Source organism: Triturus cristatus, chromosome 1_1, assembly GCF_964204655.1.
Source record: "Triturus cristatus chromosome 1_1, aTriCri1.1, whole genome shotgun sequence".
NCBI classification, from domain to species: Eukaryota; Metazoa; Chordata; class Amphibia; order Caudata; family Salamandridae; genus Triturus; species Triturus cristatus.
Genome location: NC_140579.1, coordinates 202,512,473 through 202,539,013, shown reverse-complemented (window position 1 = coordinate 202,539,013; position 26,541 = coordinate 202,512,473).

Genomic DNA, 26,541 nt, shown 5'->3' with positions numbered 1-26,541 from the left:
ACTCTCACTTACTCACTCACTCACTCTCACTGACTCACTCACTCTCACTGACTCACTCACTCTCACTGACTCACTCACTCTAACTGACTCACTGACTCTCACTGACTCACTGACTCTCACTCACTGACTGACTCACTCTCACTGACTGACTCACTCTCACTGACTGGCTCACTCTCACTGACTGAGTCACTGCATGACTCACTGGCTGACTCACTGGCTGACTCACTCACTCTCACTGACTGACTCACTCACTCTCACTGACTGACTCACTTACTCTCACTGACTGACTCACTCACTCTCACTGACTGAGACTCACTCTCACTGACTGACACTCACTCTCACTGACTGACTTACTCACTCTCACTGACTGACTCACTCACTCTCACTCACTGACTCACTCACTCTCACTGACTGACTCACTCTCACCGACTGACTCTCTCTCTCTCACTGACTGACTCACTCACACTCACTGACTGACTCACTCACTCTCACTGACTGACTCACTCACTCTCACTGACTCACTCACTCTCACTGACTCACTCACTCTTAATGATTTACTCACCCTCACTAACTCACTCACTCACTCTCACTGACTCACTCACTCTCACTGACTCACTCACTCTCACTGACTCACTCACTCTAACTGACTCACTGACTCTCACTGACTCACTGACTCTCACTCACTGACTGACTCACTCTCACTGACTGACTCACTCTCACTGACTGGCTCACTCTCACTGACTGAGTCACTGCATGACTCACTGGCTGCCTCACTGGCTGACTCACTCACTCTCACTGACTAACTCACTCACTCTCACTGACTGACTCACTTACTCTCACTGACTGACTCACTCACTCTCACATACTGAGACTCACTCTCACTGACTGACACTCACTCTCACTGACTGACACTCACTCTCACTGACTGACACTCACTCTCACTGACTGACTCACGCACTCTCACTGACTGACTCAGTCTCCCTGACTGACTCACTCACTCTCACTGACTCACTCACTCTCACTGACTGACTCACTCACTCTCACTGACTGACTCGCTCACTCTCACTGACTTACTCACTCTCACTGACTCACTCTCTCTCTCACTGACTCACTCACTCTCACTGACTGACTCACTCTCACTGACTGACTCACTCTCACTGACTGACTCACTTACTCTCACTGACTGACTCACTCACTCTCACTGACTGACTCACTCACTCTCACTGACTGACTCACTCACTCTCACTGACTGACTCACTCTCACTGACTGACTCACTCACTCTCACTGACTGACTCACTCATTCTCACTGACTGACTCACTCACTCTCACTGACTGACTCACTCACTCTCACTGACTGAGACTCACTCTCACTGACTGACACTAACTTTCACTGACTGACACTCACTCTCACTGACTGACACTCACTCTCACTGACTGACTCACATACTCTCACTGACTGACTCAGTCTCCCTGACTGACTCACTCACTCTCACTGACTCACTCACTCTCACTGACTGACTCACTCACTCTCACTGACTGACTCGCTCACTCTCACTGACTGAATCACTCTCACTGACTCACTCTCTCTCTCACTGACTCACTCACTCTCACTGACTGACTCACTCTCACTGACTGACTCACTCTCACTGATTGACTCACTCTCACTGACTGACTCACTCACTCTCACTCACTGACTCACTCACTCTCACTGACTGACTCACTCTCACTGACTGACTCTCTCTCTCTCTCACTGACTGACTCACTCACACTCACTGACTGACTCACTCACTCTCACTGACTGACTCACTCACTCTCACTGACTGACTCACTCTCACTGACTCACTCACTCTCAATGATTTACTCACTCTCACTGACTCACTCACTCACTCTCACTGACTCACTCACTCTCACTGACTCACTCACTCTCACTGACTCACTCACTCTAACTGACTCACTGACTCTCACTGACTCACTGACTCTCACTCACTGACTGACTCACTCTCACTGACTGACTCACTCTCACTGACTGGCTCACTCTCACTGACTGAGTCACTGCATGACTCACTGGCTGACTCACTGGCTGACTCACTCACTCTCACTGACTGACTCACTCACTCTCACTGACTGACTCACTTACTCTCACTGACTGACTCACTCACTCTCACTGACTGAGACTCACTCTCACTGACTGACACTCACTCTCACTGACTGACTTACTCACTCTCACTGACTGACTCACTCACTCTCACTCACTGACTCACTCACTCTCACTGACTGACTCACTCTCACTGACTGACTCTCTCTCTCTCACTGACTGACTCACTCACACTCACTGACTGACTCACTCACTCTCACTGACTGACTCACTCACTCTCACTGACTCACTCACTCTCACTGACTCACTCACTCTCAATGATTTACTCACCCTCACTGACTCACTCACTCACTCTCACTGACTCACTCACTCTCACTGACTCACTCACTCTCACTGACTCACTCACACTAACTGACTCACTGACTCTCACTGACTCACTGACTCTCACTCACTGACTGACTCAATCTCACTGACTGACTCACTCTCACTGACTGGCTCACTCTCACTGACTGAGTCACTGCATGACTCACTGGCTGACTCACTGGCTGACTCACTCACTCTCACTGACTAACTCACTCACTCTCACTGACTGACTCACTTACTCTCACTGACTGACTCACTCACTCTCACTGACTGAGACTCACTCTCACTGACTGACACTCACTCTCACTGACTGACACTCACTCTCACTGACTGACTCACGCACTCTCACTGACTGACTCAGTCTCCCTGACTGACTCACTCACTCTCACTGACTCACTCACTCTCACTGACTGACTCACTCACTCTCACTGACTGACTCGCTCACTCTCACTGACTTACTCACTCTCACTGACTCACTCTCTCTCTCACTGACTCACTCACTCTCACTGACTGACTCACTCTCACTGACTGACTCACTCTCACTGACTGACTCACTTACTCTCACTGACTGACTCACTCACTCTCACTGACTGACTCACTCACTCTCACTGACTGACTCACTCACTCTCACTGACTGAGACTCACTCTCACTGACTGACACTAACTTTCACTGACTGACACTCACTCTCACTGACTGACACTCACTCTCACTGACTGACTCACATACTCTCACTGACTGACTCAGTCTCCCTGACTGACTCACTCACTCTCACTGACTCACTCACTCTCACTGACTGACTCACTCACTCTCACTGACTGACTCGCTCACTCTCACTGACTGACTCACTCTCACTGACTCACTCTCTCTCTCACTGACTCACTGACTCTCACTGACTGACTCACTCTCACTGACTGACTCACTCTCACTGATTGACTCACTCTCACTGACTGACTCACTCACTCTCACTCACTGACTCACTCACTCTCACTGACTGACTCACTCTCACTGACTGACTCTCTCTCTCTCTCACTGACTGACTCACTCACACTCACTGACTGACTCACTCACTCTCACTGACTGACTCACTCACTCTCACTGACTGACTCACTCTCACTGACTCACTCACTCTCAATGATTTACTCACTCTCACTGACTCACTCACTCACTCTCACTGACTCACTCACTCTCACTGACTCACTCACTCTCACTGACTCACTCACTCTAACTGACTCACTGACTCTCACTGACTCACTGACTCTCACTCACTGACTGACTCACTCTCACTGACTGACTCACTCTCACTGACTGGCTCACTCTCACTGACTGAGTCACTGCATGACTCACTGGCTGACTCACTGGCTGACTCACTCACTCTCACTGACTGACTCACTCACTCTCACTGACTGACTCACTTACTCTCACTGACTGACTGACTCACTCTCACTGACTGAGACTCACTCTCACTGACTGACACTCACTCTCACTGACTGACTTACTCACTCTCACTGACTGACTCACTCACTCTCACTCACTGACTCACTCACTCTCACTGACTGACTCACTCTCACTGACTGACTCACTCACTCTCACTGACTGACTCACTCTCACTGACTCACTCACTCTCAATGATTTACTCACTCTCACTGACTCACTCACTCACTCTCACTGACTCACTCACTCTCACTGACTCACTCACTCTCACTGACTCACTCACTCTAACTGACTCACTGACTCTCACTGACTCACTGACTCTCACTCACTGACTGACTCACTCTCACTGACTGACTCACTCTCACTGACCGGCTCACTCTCACTGACTGAGTCACTGCATGACTCACTGGCTGACTCACTGGCTGACTCACTCACTCTCACTGACTGACTCACTCACTCTCACTGACTGACTCACTTACTCTCACTGACTGACTCACTCACTCTCACTGACTGAGACTCACTCTCACTGACTGACACTCACTCTCACTGACTGACTTACTCACTCTCACTGACTGACTCACTCACTCTCACTCACTGACTCACTCACTCTCACTGACTGACTCACTCTCACTGACTGACTCTCTCTCTCTCACTGACTGACTCACTCACACTCACTGACTGACTCACTCACTCTCACTGACTGACTCACTCACTCTCACTGACTCACTCACTCTCACTGACTCACTCACTCTCAATGATTTACTCACCCTCACTGACTCACTCACTCACTCTCACTGACTCACTCACTCTCACTGACTCACTCACTCTCACTGACTCACTCACACTAACTGACTCACTGACTCTCACTGACTCACTGACTCTCACTCACTGACTGACTCACTCTCACTGACTGACTCACTCTCACTGACTGGCTCACTCTCACTGACTGATTCACTGCATGACTCACTGGCTGACTCACTGGCTGACTCACTCACTCTCACTGACTAACTCACTCACTCTCACTGACTGACTCACTTACTCTCACTGACTGACTCACTCACTCTCACTGACTGAGACTCACTCTCACTGACTGACACTCACTCTCACTGACTGACACTCACTCTCACTGACTGACACTCACTCTCACTGACTGACTCACGCACTCTCACTGACTGACTCAGTCTCCCTGACTGACTCACTCACTCTCACTGACTCACTCACTCTCACTGACTGACTCACTCACTCTCACTGACTGACTCGCTCACTCTCACTGACTTACTCACTCTCACTGACTCACTCTCTCTCTCACTGACTCACTCACTCTCACTGACTGACTCACTCTCACTGACTGACTCACTCTCACTGACTGACTCACTTACTCTCACTGACTGACTCACTCACTCTCACTGACTGACTCACTCACTCTCACTGACTGACTCACTCACTCTCACTGACTGACTCACTCACTCTCACTGACTGAGACTCACTCTCACTGACTGACACTAACTTTCACTGACTGACACTCACTCTCACTGACTGACACTCACTCTCACTGACTGACTCACATACTCTCACTGACTGACTCAGTCTCCCTGACTGACTCACTCACTCTCACTGACTCACTCACTCTCACTGACTGACTCACTCACTCTCACTGACTGACTCGCTCACTCTCACTGACTGACTCACTCTCACTGACTCACTCTCTCTCTCACTGACTCACTCACTCTCACTGACTGACTCACTCTCACTGACTGACTCACTCTCACTGATTGACTCACTCTCACTGACTGACTCACTCACTCTCACTCACTGACTCACTCACTCTCACTGACTGACTCACTCTCACTGACTGACTCTCTCTCTCTCTCACTGACTGACTCACTCACACTCACTGACTGACTCACTCACTCTCACTGACTGACTCACTCACTCTCACTGACTGACTCACTCTCACTGACTCACTCACTCTCAATGATTTACTCACTCTCACTGACTCACTCACTCACTCTCACTGACTCACTCACTCTCACTGACTCACTCACTCTCACTGACTCACTCACTCTAACTGACTCACTGACTCTCACTGACTCACTGACTCTCACTCACTGACTGACTCACTCTCACTGACTGACTCACTCTCACTGACTGGCTCACTCTCACTGACTGAGTCACTGCATGACTCACTGGCTGACTCACTGGCTGACTCACTCACTCTCACTGACTGACTCACTCACTCTCACTGACTGACTCACTTACTCTCACTGACTGACTCACTCACTCTCACTGACTGAGACTCACTCTCACTGACTGACACTCACTCTCACTGACTGACTTACTCACTCTCACTGACTGACTCACTCACTCTCACTCACTGACTCACTCACTCTCACTGACTGACTCACTCTCACTGACTGACTCTCTCTCTCTCACTGACTGACTCACTCACACTCACTGACTTACTCACTCACTCTCACTGACTGACTCACTCACTCTCACTGACTCACTCACTCTCACTGACTCACTCACTCTCAATGATTTACTCACCCTCACTGACTCACTCACTCACTCTCACTGACTCACTCACTCTCACTGACTCACTCACTCTCACTGACTCACTCACTCTAACTGACTCACTGACTCTCACTGACTCACTGACTCTCACTCACTGACTGACTCACTCTCACTGACTGACTCACTCTCACTGACTGGCCCACTCTCACTGACTGAGTCACTGCATGACTCACTGGCTGACTCACTGGCTGACTCACTCACTCTCACTGACTAACTCACTCACTCTCACTGACTGACTCACTTACTCTCACTGACTGACTCACTCACTCTCACTGACTGAGACTCACTCTCACTGACTGACACTCACTCTCACTGACTGACACTCACTCTCACTGACTGACACTCACTCTCACTGACTGACTCACGCACTCTCACTGACTGACTCAGTCTCCCTGACTGACTCACTCACTCTCACTGACTCACTCACTCTCACTGACTGACTCACTCACTCTCACTGACTGACTCGCTCACCCTCACTGACTTACTCACTCTCACTGACTCACTCTCTCTCTCACTGACTCACTCACTCTCACTGACTGACTCACTCTCACTGACTGACTCACTCTCACTGATTGACTCACTCTCACTGACTGACTCACTCACTCTCACTGACTGACTCACTCACTCTCACTGACTGACTCACTCTTACTGACTGACTCTCTCTCTCTCACTGACTGACTCACTCACACTCACTGACAGACTCACTCACTCTCACTGACTGACTCACTCACTCTCACTGACTCACTCACTCTCACTGACTCACTCACTCTCAATGATTTACTCACTCTCACTGACTCACTCACTCACTCTCACTGACTCACTCACTCTCACTGACTCACTCACTCTCACTGACTCACTCACTCTAACTGACTCACTGACTCTCACTGACTCACTGACTCTCACTCACTGACTGACTCACTCTCACTGACTGACTCACTCTCACTGACTCACTCACTCTCACTGACTGACTCCCTCACTCTCACTCTCACTGACTCACTCTCACTGACTCACTTTAATTGACTCACTCTCACTGACTCACTCACTCTCACTGACTCACTCACTCACTGAATCACTCTCACTGACTCACTCTCACTGACTGACTGACTCACTCTCACTGACTCGCTCGCTCACTCTCACTGACTGACTCTCACTGAGTGACTCACTCTCACTGACACTCACCCACTCTCACACACTGACTGACTCACTCTCACTGACTGACTCCCTCTCACTGACTCACTCTCACTGACTCACTCTCACTGACTGACTCACTCTCACTGACTGACTCACTCTCACTGACTGGCTCACTCTCACTGACTGAGTCACTGACTGACTCACTGGCTGACTCACTGGCTGACTCACTCACTCTCACTGACTGACTTACTCACTCTCACTGACTGACTCACTCACTCTCACTGACTGACTCACTCACTCTCACTGACTGACTTACTCATTCTCACTGACTGACTCACTCACCCTCACTGACTGAGACTCACTCTCACTGACTGACACTCACTCTCACTGACTGACACTCACTCTCACTGACTGACTGACTCACTCTCACTGACTGACTCACTCTCACTGACTGACTCACTCACTCTCACTGACTGACTCACTCACTCTCACTGACTGACTCACTCTCACTGACTCACTCTCACTGACTCACTCTCACTGACTGACTCACTCTCACTGACTGACTCACTCTCACTGACTGGCTCACTCTCACTGACTGAGTCACTGACTGACCCACTGGCTGACTCACTGGCTGACTCACTCACTCTCACTGACTGACTGACTCACTCACTCTTACTGACTGACTCACTCACTCTCACTGACTGACTCACTTACTCTCACTGACTGACTCACTCACTCTCACTGACTGACTCACTCACTCTCACTGACTGACTCACTCACTCTCACTGACTGACTCACTCACTCTCACTGACTGAGACTCACTCTCACTGACTGACACTAACTTTCACTGACTGACACTCACTCTCACTGACTGACACTCACTCTCACTGACTGACTCACATACTCTCACTGACTGACTCAGTCTCCCTGACTGACTCACTCACTCTCACTGACTCACTCACTCTCACTGACTGACTCACTCACTCTCACTGACTGACTCGCTCACTCTCACTGACTGACTCACTCTCACTGACTCACTCTCTCTCTCACTGACTCACTCACTCTCACTGACTGACTCACTCTCACTGACTGACTCACTCTCACTGATTGACTCACTCTCACTGACTGACTCACTCACTCTCACTCACTGACTCACTCACTCTCACTGACTCACTCACTCTCACTGACTCACTCACTCTCACTGACTCACTCACTCACTCTCACTGACTCACTCACTCTCACTGACTCACTCACTCTAACTGACTCACTGACTCTCACTGACTCAGTGACTCTCTCTCACTGACTGACTCACTCTCACTGACTGACTCACTCTCACTGACTGGCTCACTCTCACTGACTGAGTCACTGCATGACTCACAGGCTGGCTCACTGGCTGACTCACTCACTCTCACTGACTGACTCACTCACTCTCCCTGACTGACTCACTTACTCTCACTGACTGACTCACTCTCACTGACTGACTGACTCACTCACTCTCACTGACTGACACTAACTTTCACTGACTGACACTCACTCTCACTGAGTGACTTACTCACTCTCACTGACTGACTCACTCACTCTCACTCACTGACTCACTCACTCTCACTGACTGACTCACTCTCACTGACTGACTCTCTCTCTCTCACTGACTGACTCACTCACACTCACTGACTGACTCACTCACTCTCACTGACTGACTCACTCACTCTCACTGACTCACTCACTCTCACTGACTCACTCACTCTCAATGATTTACTCACTCTCACTGACTCACTCACTCTCACTGACTCACTCACTCTCACTGACTCACTCACTCTAACTGACTCACTCACTCTCACTGACTCACTGACTCTCACTGACTCACTGACTCTCACTCACTGACTGACTCACTCTCACTGACTGACTCACTCTCACTGACTCACTCACTCTCACTGACTCACTCACTCTCAATGATTTACTCACTCTCACTGACTCACTCACTCACTCTCACTGACTCACTCACTCTCACTGACTCACTCACTCTCACTGACTCACTCACTCTAACTGACTCACTGACTCTCACTGACTCTCACTGACTCACTTACTCTCACTGACTGACTCACTCACTCTCACTGACTGACACTCACTCTCACTGACTGACACTCACTCTCACTGACTGACACTCACTCTCAATGACTGACACTCACTCTCACTGACTGACTCACGCACTCTCACTGACTGACTCAGTCTCCCTGACTGACTCACTCACTCTCACTGACTCACTCACTCTCACTGACTGACTCACTCACTCTCACTGACTGACTCGCTCACTCTCACTGACTTACTCACTCTCACTGACTCACTCTCTCTCTCACTGACTCACTCACTCTCACTGACTGACTCACTCTCACTGACTGACTCACTCTCACTGATTGACTCACTCTCACTGACTGATTCACTCACTCTCACTGACTGACTCACTCACTCTCACTGACTGACTCACTCTCACTGACTCACTCACTCTCACTGACTGGCTCCCTCTCACTGACTGAGTCACTGACTGACCCACTGGCTGACTCACTGGCTGACTCACTCACTCTCACTGACTGACTCACTCACTCTTACTGACTGACTCACTCACTCCCACTGACTGACTCACTTACTCTCACTGACTGACTCACTCACTCTCACTGACTGACTCACTCACTCTCACTGACTGACTCACTCACTCTCACTGACTGACTCACTCACTCTCACTGACTGAGACTCACTCTCACTGACTGACACTAACTTTCACTGACTGACACTCACTCTCACTGACTGACACTCACTCTCACTGACTGACTCACATACTCTCACTGACTGACTCAGTCTCCCTGACTGACTCACTCACTCTCACTGACTCACTCACTCTCACTGACTGACTCACTCACTCTCACTGACTGACTCGCTCACTCTCACTGACTGACTCACTCTCACTGACTCACTCTCTATCTCACTGACTCACTCACTCTCACTGACTGACTAACTCTCACTGACTGACTCACTCTCACTGATTGACTCACTCTCACTGACAGACTCACTCACTCTCACTCACTGACTCACTCACTCTCACTGACTGACTGACTCTCACTGACTGACTCTCTCTCTCTCTCACTGACTGACTCACTCACACTCACTGACTGACTCACTCACTCTCACTGACTGACTCACTCACTCTCACTGACTGACTCGCTCACTCTCACTGACTGACTCACTCTCACTGACTCACTCTCTCTCTCACTGACTCACTCACTCTCACTGACTGACTAACTCTCACTGACTGACTCACTCTCACTGATTGACTCACTCTCACTGACAGACTCACTCACTCTCACTCACTGACTCACTCACTCTCACTGACTGACTGACTCTCACTGACTGACTCTCTCTCTCTCTCACTGACTGACTCACTCACACTCACTGACTGACTCACTCACTCTCACTGACTGACTCACTCACTCTCACTGACTGACTCACTCTCACTGACTCACTCACTCTCAATGATTTACTCACTCTCACTGACTCACTCACTCACTCTCACTGACTCACTCACTCTCACTGACTCCTTCACTCTAACTGACTCACTGACTCTCACTGACTCACTGACTCTCACTCACTGACTGACTCACTCTCACTGACTGACTCACTCTCACTGACTAGCTCACTCTCACTGACTGAGTCACTGCATGACTCACTGGCTGACTCACTGGCTGACTCACTCACTCTCACTGACTGACTCACTCACTCTCACTGACTGACTCACTTACTCTCACTGACTGGCTCACTCACTCTCACTGACTGAGACTCACTCTCACTGACTGACACTCACTCTCACTGACTGACTTACTCACTCTCACTGACTGACTCACTCACTCTCACTCACTGACTCACTCACTCTCACTGACTGACTCACTCTCACTGACTGACTCTCTCTCTCTCACTGACTGACTGACTCACTCACACTCACTGACTGACTCACTCACTCTCACTGACTGACTCACTCACTCTCACTGACTCACTCACTCTCACTGACTCACTCACTCTCGCTGACTCACTCACTCTCACTGACTCACTCACTCTAACTGACTCACTGACTCTCACTGACTCACTGACTCTCACTCACTGACTGACTCACTCTCACTGACTGACTCACTCTCACTGACTGGCTCACTCTCACTGACTGAGTCACTGCATGACTCACTGGCTGACTCACTGGCTGACTCACTCACTCTCACTGACTGACTCACTCACTCTCACTGACTGACTCACTTACTCTCACTGACTGACTCACTCACTCTCACTGACTGAAACTCACTCTCACTGACTGACACTCACTCTCACTGACTGACACTCACTCTCACTGACTGACACTCACTCTCACTGACTGACTCACGCACTCTCACTGACTGACTCAGTCTCCCTGACTCACTCACTCACTCTCACTGACTCACTCACTCTCACTGACTGACTCACTCACTCTCACTGACTGACTCGCTCACTCTCACTGACTTACTCGCTCTCACTGACTCACTCTCTCTCTCACTGACTTACTCACTCTCACTGACTCACTCACTCTCACTGACTGACTCACTCTCACTGATTGACTCACTCTCACTGACTGACTCACTCACTCTCACTGACTGACTCACTCACTCTCACTGACTGACTCACTCTTACTGACTGACTCTCTCTCTCTCTCACTGACTGACTCACTCACACTCACTGACAGACTCACTCACTCTCACTGATTGACTCACTCACTCTCACTGACTCACTCACTCTCACTGACTCACTCACTCTCAATGATTTACTCACTCTCACTGACTCACTCACTCACTCTCACTGACTCACTCACTCTCACTGACTCACTCACTCTAACTGACTCACTGACTCTCACTGACTCAGTGACTCTCACTCACTGACTGACTCACTCTCACTGACTGACTCACTCTCACTGACTCACTCACTCTCACTGACTGACTCACTCACTCTCACTCTCACTGACTCACTCTCACTGACTCACTTTAATTGACTCACTCTCACTGACTCACTCACTCTCACTGACTCACTCACTCACTGACTCACTCTCACTGACTCACTCTCACTGACTGACTGACTCACTCTCACTGACTGACTCACTCTCACTGACTCGCTCGCTCACTCTCACTGACTGACTCTCACTGACTGACTCACTCTCACTGACACTCACCCACTCTCACACACTGACTGACTCACTCTCACTGACTGACTCCCTCTCACTGACTCACTCTCACTGACTCACTCTCACTGACTGACTCACTCTCACTGACTGACTCACTCTCACTGACTGGCTCACTCTCACTGACTGAGTCACTGACTGACTCACTGGCTGACTCACTGGCTGACTCACTCACTCTAACTGACTGACTTACTCACTCTCACTGACTGACTCACTCACTCTCACTGACTGACTCACTCACTCTCACTGACTGACTCACTTACTCTCACTGACTGACTCACTCTCACTGACTGACTCACTCACTCTCACTGACTGACTCACTCATTCTCACTGACTGACTCACTCACTCTCACTGACTGACACTCACTCTCACTGACTGACACTCACTCTCACTGACTGACACTCACTCTCACTGACTGACTCACTCACTCTCACTGACTGACTCACTCTCACTGACTGACTCACTCACTCTCACTGACTGACTCACTCACTCTCACTGACTGACTCACTCTCACTGACACTCACCCACTCTCACACACTGACTAACTCACTCTCACTGACTGACTCCCTCTCACTGACTCACTCTCACTGACTCACTCTCACTGACTGACTCACTCTCACTGACTGACTCACTCTCACTGACTGGCTCACTCTCACTGACTGAGTCACTGACTGACCCACTGGCTGACTCCCTGGCTGACTCACTCACTCTCACTGACTGACTCACTCACTCTTTCTGACTGACTCACTCACTCTCACTGACTGACTCACTTACTCTCACTGACTGACTGACTCACTCTCACTGACTGACTCACTCACTCTCGCTGACTGACTCACTCACTCTCACTGACTGACTCACTCACTCTCACTGACTGAGACTCACTCTCACTGACTGACACTAACTTTCACTGACTGACACTCACTCTCACTGACTGACACTCACTCTCACTGACTGACTCACATACTCTCACTGACTGACTCAGTCTCCCTGACTGACTCACTCACTCTCACTGACTCACTCACTCTCACTGACTGACTCACTCACTCTCACTGACTGACTCGCTCACTCTCACTGACTGACTCACTCTCACTGACTCACTCTCTCTCTCACTGACTCACTCACTCTCACTAACTGACTCACTCTCACTGACTGACTCACTCTCACTGATTGACTCACTCTCACTGACTGACTCACTCACTCTCACTCACTGACTCACTCACTCTCACTGACTGACTCACTCTCACTGACTGACTCTCTCTCTCTCACTGACTGACTCACTCACACTCACTGACTGACTCACTCACTCTCACTGACTGACTCACTCACTCTCACTGACTGACTCACTCTCACTGACTCACTCACTCTCAATGATTTACTCACTCTCACTGACTCACTCACTCACTCTCACTGACTCACTCACTCTCACTGACTCACTCACTCTCACTGACTCACTCACTCTAACTGACTCACTGACTCTCACTGACTCACTGACTCTCACTCACTGACTGATTCACTCTCACTGACTGACTCACTCTCACTGACTGGCTCACTCTCACTTACTGAGTCACTGCATGACTCACTGGCTGACTCACTGGCTGACTCACTCACTCTCACTGACTGACTCACTCACTCTCACTGACTGACTCACTTACTCTCACTGACTGACTCACTCACTCTCACTGACTGAGACTCACTCTCACTGACTGACACTCACTCTCACTGACTGACTTACTCACTCTCACTGACTGACTCACTCACTCTCACTCACTGACTCACTCACTCTCACTGACTGACTCACTCTCACTGACTGACTCTCTCGCTCTCACTGACTGACTCACTCACACTCACTGACTCACTCACTCACTCTCACTGACTGACTCACTCATTCTCACTGACTCACTCACTCTCACTGACTCACTCACTCTCAATGATTTACTCACTCTCACTGACTCACTCACTCACTCTCACTGACTCACTCACTCTCACTGTTGGACCCGGCCTCGTGGCGTGGTCCGTAACCCCCTGGATTGTGCCCGTTCCCCGCCCCGGCCGTCACGGGCCACCCGTCTGAACTGCACCAAGGCCCTTCACCCGGAGCTGCACGTGGACGCATACTCCTCGTGGCTCCGCCATCTTGTTGGCATCCACGTCACACCGTGCACCAGCCGGCGCGACCCCGCTCAACCCGGCCTCGACCCCAGCGAAGCCCCGACATCGAGGCACCACGAACTAGCCAGGGGGTGCCGCAGGAACCATTCATCGCCCCCGGCGGAGGACAGTATCGATGGGACCCCCAACTGTCCTCCCCTCTCGAGGTGTGATCGCCCTGCAACTCCCATGGGCCTGGCGCCTCTCCTGCTGGGCGTCTGGCCACCTCCACCCGGCCACTCCGCCCCCTCGGGCACATAGGTCCGGACATCAAAGGGCTCCAGACCTATATCTGGGGCGACCCCACCACAGCTCGGCAGTTGTATCCCGGAGTCGAGAGCCCTGCTGATTGAATCGCGGCTGACCCTACGGAGAAGAACTCTTGTCGGAACCATCACGAGCCCTGCTGACTGCGTCGCGGCTCCTTCCTGTGAACCCTTTCTGAACCACCTGGAACATCGGAGCCCTGCTGACGCCGTCGCAGCCCAACCTCGCTGAAACCTCCCTCGGAGCCCTGCTGACGACGTCGCGGCTCGAGCTGAGCAGAAACCATCTTGAGAGCCCTGCTGATTGGATCGCGGCTCTCCACGAACTGTACGCCAGAGCCCTGCTGACGCCGTCGCGGCTCAACCCCTCCGAGATACGGAGGTCCTCCAGCTTGAGGATAAGAACTGGGCCCCAGGTACCCTCGTACCGCATTCCTGCCAAAGACTGTCCCGCTACCCCGACCCTTCCAAAGAGACACTGAGACTTTTGGTGGATCCCTCGATCCCTTCGTGTAAATATTGACCTCGTAACCTTTTTATTGCTGATAAAGAATTGCTTGTCACAAGACAACCTCCTTGAGTCCTGTGTGGTGGTGTTACTGTGCTAGGACGTGATAGGAGAAGGATCTCTCAGGAGACTTCTCGGCAGCGCTCGGCTACTTCGTGCAGTGTGAGGGCCCCCCCCTTGGTGGTCGCACCGACTCCTCGGGGTCCGCCTTCCAACATTTGGTGGCCAGCGACGGGATCCGAGCCGAACGCAGTACGTACCAGCCAGTACCCACTAGCTACCCATCCAAACGAACAGCATCATGAGCAGCCAGGAAAACAACGCGACAATGGAGTTCCAGCCCGAACGGCTGGAAGAATATACGCAGAATTGAAACAGTTCTGCAAAGACAAAGGCATTGCAACCACCAGCCTAGGTACCAAAGAGGAGATGCAGAAAGCTCTGAGGGCATGGTTGGAGGCCGGGGCAGGCCCCTCCCAGGAAGAAGGGCCCTTGCCCCTGACTGAGACCGCAGCAACCGCACGGACTCCGGCAACCGGAGGAAGAAAGAGCCTAGAAACCGGCCTCTCCGAAGAAGAAATACGAGAGCGGGAAAAGGTCCGGAGCCACGAGCTAGAGCTCGCCCGACTGCGGCTGGACGGTGAACTCCAGCTGGCAGAAAAGAAACTGGCCCTAGAGCAGCTGCGCCTTCAAGAAGAGATAGAGGAGAAGAGACGACACCGGGAGTTGGAGGAAAAGAAACTAACTCTTGAGCACGAGCGCAGTCTCAAGGAGCTCGAGATCAAGGCCAAGAACGGAGGGACTGACCCCCCCAGTACTAGAGACACTCTACCGCCTTCCGAGGCCAAGGTACATATCCCGAAAGAAGTCGTCAAGGAGTATTACAAGAATGACGACATCCAACAATGGTTCAAGGCCTACGAGGTGGCCATGACCTCTCATCGGGTGCCCCGAAAGGACTGGGGCGCGGGCCTGTGGGGGCGGTTCCTGAGTGAGGGGCGGGACACGCTGCTCCAGCTACCGGAGGAGGTGATGACCTCCTACGATCACATGAAGGAGGCCCTGCTCACCCGCTACGGGCTAACAGCGGAAATGTACCGCCAGCGGTTCAGAGACTGCAAGAAAATCCCGGGTACCACATGGGTGGAATATGTGGACTTTTTCAGTCGGGCCCTAGAAGGGTGGATCAAAGGGAGCAAAGTAACCACCTACGGGCAGCTGGTCGACCTCATCGTGTGGGAACACCTTTCCAACAATTGCTTCGTGGAACTGAGACAGCACCTCCTCGACAGCAAAATGACCGACCCGCGAAAACTTGCCGTCGAGGCCGATCGATGGGTCAACTCCCGGGTCCCCCGGAACTCAATGGGGGAGTACCAGAGGAACCCCAACGGACCCCCCCGCCAGCGCGGTGGGGGGGAGGGCCGAACAGGAACCGAGACCCTCCCGCCGGGGCCCCCAGGAGCCCCCCTCGAGGGCCACCGCAGCCACATCTCTCCCCGAGCCTAGCCCGAAAGGTGGGCCCGGCCCGACCCGGACCACGGCCGCCAGTGACCTGCTACGGCTGCCAACAAACAGGACACTTTGCCAGCGATCCGGCCTGCCCTCTGAACCGAAGAAACAGGGCCGGCGGGCACCCGCCCCGGCAGCTGACAGCCGCCGCCTTGGGGGGAGGAGAAGAGGAAGAGGAGGCCCTCGACCGAGAGAACACTGAGTGGGAGCCGGCAGCCATGTCCCTGGTCTGCCTGGGTAGCCGAGAGATGGTACCCTGCACCCCCATCCCAACCAACACCCAGAAGTACCGGCAGCAGGTCACGGTCAATGGACAACGGGCCGAAGCCCTTCGTGACACAGGCGCCAGTATCACCGCTGTCCGCTGCCACCTGGTGACCCCTGGGCAGATTCTACCGAATGTGCTGTGCCCCGTACGGACGGCCGACAACAGTGAAAGCCTATGCCAGATGGCCCTGGTCCCCTTCGAGTGGGGAGGGGTGACGGGCCTGCTGAAGGTGACAGTGCGCGACGACGCCCCGGTCGACTGCCTCCTGGGGAACGACTTGGAAAGTTCCCCCTGGGCTCAAGTAGAGCGACGAGAGCACCTCCGAATGTTGGGACTGGCTGATTGGGCCTGCGCCATCACCCGGTCCATGACCGCCCAGGCCCCCCGCTCATCCTCGACCTCCGGGACCGCCCAGCCCGAGGGGCTCACACCCCCTCCCACCAGCAGCGAGGAGGAGGCGGATACCGACCCTGGACCCAGCGAATCCTCCCCCGAAGAGATGGCTTCTCCGAGCGCCCTCCCCGAGCTGACACAATGGCGACACGAAGGGGGCCCCACCCGAGAGCAGTTCCAGCAAGAACAACAGTCCTGTCCCTCTCTCGAAGGGGTCCGACAACAGGCGACCGCGCAAGCCAACGGTGACCAGACCGGCACCCACTGGATCTACTGGACCGAGGGCCTGTTGTACAGTGAACAGAAAGTAGCAGAACTCGGGGCCAGCCGCGTGTTGGTGGTCCCCCTCCGCTTCCGGGAGTTCCTTCTCCACCTGGCCCATGATGTGCCCCTCGCCGGACACTTGGGGCAAGACAAAACGTACAGTCGTCTGGTGACCCACTTCTACTGGCCCCAGATGCGGAGAGATGTGGACAACCACTGCCGGTCCTGCCAGACCTGCCAAGCCAGCGGAAAGACGGGGGGTCGGGTCAAGGCCCCCCTCCAGCCCTTTCCAGCCGTCAGCACCCCGTTCGAACGGGTCGGGATCGATATTGTGGGACCCCTGGAACCCCAAACCGCCCTGGGCCACCGCTTCATCCTGGTCCTCGTGGACCACGCCACCAGGTACCCGGAGGCGGTCCCGCTAAGAACTATAACGGCCCCTGTGGTAGGCCGGGCCTTGATGGGGATCTTCTCCCGAGTGGGATTCCCCAGCGAAGTGGTGAGCGACCGCGGCACGAACTTTATCTCCAGGTACATGCGGTCTCTGTGGCAACAGTGCGGGGTCACATACAAGTTCACGACCCCCTATCACCCTCAGGGGAACGGACTGGTTGAGCGGTTCAACCGAACATTAAAAGGGATGATCCAGGGCCTGGAAGAACCCCTCAGGCGGAAATGGGATGTCCTGCTGCCCTGCCTCCTGTTTGCCTATCGGGAGGTCCCGCAGAAGTCCCTGGGGTTCAGCCCGTTTGAACTATTGTATGGACACCCGGTCCGCGGACCGCTCAGCCTGGTCAAGGAGGGCTGGGAGATGAAGCCCCGAGGAGCCCCTCCTGATGTCTACTGATACCTCCTGACCCTCCGAAACCAGACCCGCAGGTTCCGAGCCATGGCCGAGGCCAACCTCGAGGCCAGCCAGGAGGACATGAAGCGGTGGTACGATCGCAACACCTCTACTATAGAATTCGAGCCAGGACAGAAAGTATGGGTCATGGCCCCGGTCGAACCCGGCGCCCTCCAGGACAAGTGGACCGGGCCCTTCAAGGTGGTAGAGAAGAAAAGTCCCGTCACCTACCTGGTCGATCTGGAGTCCCCCCGGAACCCCCTCCGGGTCCTACATGCTAACAGGCTAAAACCCCACTTCGCCCGGACCGAACTGAGCCTGCTGCTGGCGACTGACGAAGGGGGCGAGGACGACTCCGAGCCCTTGCCCGACCTCTTGCAATCAGACATTCACGATGGATCGATCGAAGGGGTCCAACTCGCCTCGTCCCTGACCCCGGAACAGCGCAACGACTGCCAGCAATTACTGCGGGACTACGCAGCCCTCTTCTCTCTCACCCCGGGGGTGACCCACTGGTGCGTCCACGATGTCGACACCGGGGAGAGCCCCCCCATACGACACAGAGCCTACCGGGTGCCTGGCCGAGTGCGGGCCTGCATCCAGGCCGAAGTAGCGAAGATGCTGGCCCTGGGGGTCATCGAGCCTTCCGACAGCCCGTGGGCCAGCCCTGTCGTCCTGGTGCCCAAGGCCGCAGCTCCCGGTCACCCCCCGGAGTTGCGATTCTGCGTGGACTACCGAGCCCTGAATGCAGTAACCAAGACAGACGCACACCCGATACCCCGGGCCGACGAACTCATCGACCGCCTAGGGGCCGCTCGCTACTTGAGCACGCTGGACCTCACCGCCGGGTACTGGCAAATCCAGCTCACCCCCGGCGCCCAAGAAAGATCCGCCTTTTCGACCCCGGATGGGCATTACCACTTTCGGGTGATGCCCTTCGGAATGAAGAACGCCCCGGCCACCTTCCAAAGACTGGTGAACAAGGTTTTGGCCGGGCTTGAGGCCTTCAGCGCGGCCTACTTAGATGACATTGCCGTGTACAGCAACCACTGGGCCGAGCACCTTCTCCACCTGAAGGCCGTCCTGGCCGCCCTTCAGCGGGCCGGGCTCACAATCAAGGCCAGCAAATGCCAAATCGGCCACGGATCCGTGACCTACCTGGGCCATCAAGTGGGGAGCGGGCAGGTGGCCCCCCTCCAAGCAAAGATAGATGCCATCCAGACCTGGGAACCCCCCACTACCCAGACCGCTGTCCGGGCCTTCCTGGGCCTCACCGGATACTACCGGCGGTTTATCCGGGACTATGGGAGCATTGTTGGCCCCCTCACAGAGTTAACGTCCAAAAAGCAGCCCAAGAAGGTACACTGGACACCCCGCTGCCAAACAGCCTTCGACACCCTAAAGACAGCCATGTGTACTGCTCCGGTGCTGCAGGCCCCGGACTACCAGAAGGAGTTCGTGGTACAGACGGACGCCTCCGAGTATGGGATCGGGGCCGTCCTATCCCAAGCCGACGAAAAGGGGCTCGACCGACCAGTGGCCTTCATCAGCCGACGACTACTGCCCCGAGAGCAACGCTGGAGCACTATTGAGCGTGAGGCCTTCGCTGTGGTGTGGGCCCTCAAGAAGCTCCGGCCCTACCTCTTTGGCACCCACTTCCGGGTCCAGACCGACCACCGGCCCTTGCAATGGCTAATGCAAATGCGGGGCGAGAACCCCAAGCTGCTGCGGTGGTCCATCTCGCTACAAGGGATGGACTTTGACGTCGAACACCGGCCCGGCAATGACCACGCCAACGCCGACGGCCTGTCCCGCTTCTTCCGCCTTGACGAGGAGAATCCCCAAGGAGATGGGTGACTCTCCATGCCTTCGGCTGGGGGGGACGCCTGTTGGACCCGGCCTCGTGGCGTGGTCCGTAACCCCCTGGATTGTGCCCGTTCCCCGCCCCGGCCGTCACGGGCCACCCGTCTGAACTGCACCAAGGCCCTTCACCCGGAGCTGCACGTGGACGCATACTCCTCGTGGCTCCGCCATCTTGTTGGCATCCACGTCACACCGTGCACCAGCCGGCGCGACCCCGCTCAACCCGGCCTCGACCCCAGCGAAGCCCCGACATCGAGGCACCACGAACTAGCCAGGGGGTGCCGCAGGAACCATTCATCGCCCCCGGCGAAGGACAGTATCGATGGGACCCCCAACTGTCCTCCCCTCTCGAGGTGTGATCGCCCTGCAACTCCCATGGGCCTGGCGCCTCTCCTGCTGGGCGTCTGGCCACCTCCACCCGGCCACTCCGCCCCCTCGGGCGCATAGGTCCGGACATCAAAGGGCTCCAGACCTATATCTGGGGCGACCCCACCACAGCTCGGCAGTTGTATCCCGGAGTCGAGAGCCCTGCTGATTGAATCGCGGCTGACCCTACGGAGAAGAACTCTTGTCGGAACCATCACGAGCCCTGCTGACTGCGTCGCGGCTCCTTCCTGTGAACCCTTTCTGAACCACCTGGAACATCGGAGCCCTGCTGACGCCGTCGCGGCCCAACCTCGCTGAAACCTCCCTCGGAGCCCTGCTGACGACGTCGCGGCTCGAGCTGAGCAGAAACCATCTTGAGAGCCCTGCTGATTGGATCGCGGCTCTCCACGAACTGTACGCCAGAGCCCTGCTGACGCCGTCGCGGCTCAACCCCTCCGAGATCCGGAGGTCCTCCAGCTTGAGGATAAGAACTGGGCCCTAGGTACCCTCGTACCGCATTCCTGCCAAAGACTGTCCCGCTACCCCGACCCTTCCAAAGAGACACTGAGACTTTTGGTGGATCCCTCGATCCCTTCGTGTAAATATTGACCTCGTAACCTTTTTATTGCTGATAAAGAATTGCTTGTCACAAGACAACCTCCTTGAGTCCTGTGTGGTGGTGTTACTGTGCTAGGACGTGATAGGAGAAGGATCTCTCAGGAGACTTCTCGGCAGCGCTCGGCTACTTCGTGCAGTGTGAGGGCCCCCCCCCTTGGTGGTCGCACCGACTCCTCGGGGTCCGCCTTCCAACACTCACTGACTCACTCACTCTCACTGACTCACTCACTCTAACTGACTCACTGACTCTCACTGACTCACTGACTCTCACTCACTGACTGACTCACTCTCACTGACTGACTCACTCTCACTGACTGGCTCACTCTCACTGACTGAGTCACTGCATGACTCACTGGCTGACTCACTGGCTGACTCACTCACTCTCACTGACTGACTCACTCACTCTCACTGACTGACTCACTTACTCTCACTGACTGACTCACTCACTCTCACTGACTGAGACTCACTCTCACTGACTGACACTCACTGTCACTGACTGACACTCACTCTCACTGACTGACACTCACTCTCACTGACTGACTCACGCACTCTCACTGACTGACTCAGTCTCCCTGACTGACTCACTCACTCTCACTGACTCACTCACTCTCACTGACTGACTCACTCACTCTCACTGACTGACTCGCTCACTCTCATTGACTTACTCACTCTCACTGACTCACTCTCTCTCTCACTGACTCACTCACTCTCACTGACTGACTCACTCTCACTGACTGACTTACTCTCACTGATTGACTCACTCTCATTGACTGACTCACTCACTCTCACTGACTGACTCACTCACTCTCACTGACTGACTCACTCACTCTCACTGACTCACTCACTCTCACTGACTCACTCACTCTCAATGATTTACTCACTCTCACTGACTCACTCACTCTCACTGACTAACTCACTCACTCTCACTGACTCACTCACTCTCACTGACTCACTCACTCTAACTGACTCAGTGACTCTCACTGACTCAGTGACTCTCACTCACTGACTGACTCACTCTCACTGACTGACTCACTCTCACTGACTGGCTCACTCTCACTGACTGAGTCACTGCATGACTCACTGGCTGGCTCACTGGCTGACTCACTCACTCTCACTGACTGACTCACTCACTCTCACTGACTGACTCACTTACTCTCACTGACTGACTGACTCACTCACTCTCACTGACTGACACTCACTCTCACTGACTGACTCACACACTCTCACTGACTGACTCACTCACTCTCACTGACTGACTCACTCACTCTCACTGACTGAGACTCACTCTCACTGACTGACACTAACTTTCACTGACTGACACTCACTCTCACTGACTGACACTCACTCTCACTGACTGACTCAGTCTCCCTGACTGACTCACTCACTCTCACTGACTCACTCACTCTCACTGACTGACTCACTCACTCTCACTGACTGACTCGCTCACTCTCACTGACTGACTCACTCTCACTGACTCACTCTCTCTCTCACTGACTCACTCACTCTCACTGACTGACTCACTCTCACTGACTGACTCACTCTCACTGATTGACTCACTCTCACTGACTGACTCACTCACTCTCACTCACTGACTCACTCACTCTCACTGACTGACTCACTCTCACTGACTGACTCTCTCTCTCTCTCACTGACTGACTCACTCACACTCACTGACTGACTCACTCACTCTCACTGACTGACTCACTCACTCTCACTGACTGACTCACTCTCACTGACTCACTCACTCTCAATGATTTACTCACTCTCACTGACTCACTCACTCACTCTCACTGACTCACTCACTCTCACTGACTCACTCACTCTCACTGACTCACTCACTCTAACTGACTCACTGACTCTCACTGACTCACTGACTCTCACTTACTGACTGACTCACTCTCACTGACTGACTCACTCTCACTGACTGGCTCTCTCTCGCTCACTGACTGACTCACTCACACTCACTGACTGACTCACTCACTCTCACTGACTGACTCACTCACTCTCACTGACTGACTCACTCTCACTGACACTCACCCACTCTCACACACTGACTAACTCACTCTCACTGACTGACTCCCTCTCACTGACTCACTCTCACTGACTCACTCTCACTGACTGACTCACTCTCACTGACTGGCTCACTCTCACTGACTGAGTCACTGACTGACCCACTGGCTGACTCACTGGCTGACTCACTCACTCTCACTGACTGACTCACTCACTCTTACTGACTGACTCACTCACTCTCACTGACTGACTCACTCACTCTCACTGACTGACTCACTCACTCTCACTGACTGACTCACTCACTCTCACTGACTGAGACTCACTCTCACTGACTGACACTAACTTTCACTGACTGACACTCACTCTCACTGACTGACACTCACTCTCACTGACTGACTCACATACTCTCACTGACTGACTCAGTCTCCCTGACTGACTCACTCACTCTCACTGACTCACTCACTCTCACTGACTGACTCACTCACTCTCACTGACTGACTCGCTCACTCTCACTGACTGACTCACTCTCACTGACTGACACTCACTCTCATTGACTGACTTACTCTCACTGACTGACTCACTCACTCTCACTCACTGACTCACTCACTCTCACTGACTGACTCACTCTCACTGACTGACTCTCTCTCGCTCACTGACTGACTCACTCACACTCACTGACTGACTCACTCACTCTCACTGACTGACTCAATCACTCTCACTGACTGACTCACTCTCACTGACACTCACCCACTCTCACACACTGACTAACTCACTCTCACTGACTGACTCCCTCTCACTGACTCACTCTCACTGACTCACTCTCACTGACTGACTCACTCTCACTGACTGGCTCACTCTCACTGACTGAGTCACTGACTGACCCACTGGCTGACTCACTGGCTGACTCACTCACTCTCACTGGCTGACTCACTCACTCTTACTGACTGACTCACTCACTCTCACTGACTGACTCACTCACTCTCACTGACTGACTCACTCACTCTCACTGACTGACTCACTCACTCTCACTGACTGAGACTCACTCTCACTGACTGACACTAACTTTCACTGACTGACACTCACTCTCACTGACTGACACTCACTCTCACTGACTGACTCACATACTCTCACTGACTGACTCAGTCTCCCTGACTGACTCACTCACTCTCACTGACTCACTCACTCTCACTGACTGACTCACTCACTCTCACTGACTGACTCGCTCACTCTCACTGACTGACTCACTCTCACTGACTCACTCTCTCTCTCACTGACTCACTCACTCTCACTGACTCACTCACTCTCACTGACTGACTCACTCTCACTGATTGACTCACTCTCACTGACTGACTCACTCTCACTCACTGACTCACTCACTCTCACTGACTGACTCACTCTCACTGACTGACTCTCTCTCTCTCTCACTGACTGACTCACTCACACTCACTGACTGACTCACTCACTCTCACTGACTGACTCACTCACTCTCACTGACTGACTCACTCTCACTGACTCACTCACTCTCAATGATTTACTCACTCTCACTGACTCACTCACTCACTCTCACTGACTCACTCACTCTCACTGACTCACTCACTCTAACTGACTCACTGACTCTCACTGACTCACTGACTCTCACTCACTGACTGACTCACTCTCACTGACTGACTCACTCTCACTGACTGGCTCACTCTCACTGACTGAGTCACTGCATGACTCACTGGCTGACTCACTGGCTGACTCACTCACTCTCACTGACTCACTCACTCACTCTCACTGACTGACTCACTCACTCTCACTGACTGACTCACTCACTCTCACTGACTGAGACTCACTCTCACTGACTGACACTCACTCTCACTGAGTGACTTACTCACTCTCACTGACTGACTCACTCACTCTCACTCACTGACTCACTCACTCTCACTGACTGACTCACTCTCACTGACTGACTCTCTCTCTCTCACTGACTGACTCACTCACACTCACTGACTGACTCACTCACTCTCACTGACTGACTCACTCACTCTCACTGACTCACTCACTCTCACTGACTCACTCACTCTCAATGATTTACTCACTCTCACTGACTCACTCACTCTCACTGACTCACTCACTCTCACTGACTCACTCACTCTAACTGACTCACTCACTCTCACTGACTCACTGACTCTCACTGACTCACTGACTCTCACTCACTGACTGACTCACTCTCACTGACTGACTCACTCTCACTGACTCACTCACTCTCACTGACTCACTCACTCTCAATGATTTACTCACTCTCACTGACTCACTCACTCACTCTCACTGACTCACTCACTCTCACTGACTCACTCACTCTCACTGACTCACTCACTCTAACTGACTCACTGACTCTCACTGACTCACTTACTCTCACTGACTGACTCACTCACTCTCACTGACTGACACTCACTCTCACTGACTGACACTCACTCTCACTGACTGACACTCACTCTCAATGACTGACACTCACTCTCACTGACTGACTCACGCACTCTCACTGACTGACTCAGTCTCCCTGACTGACTCACTCACTCTCACTGACTCACTCACTCTCACTGACTGACTCACTCACTCTCACTGACTGACTCGCTCACTCTCACTGACTTACTCACTCTCAC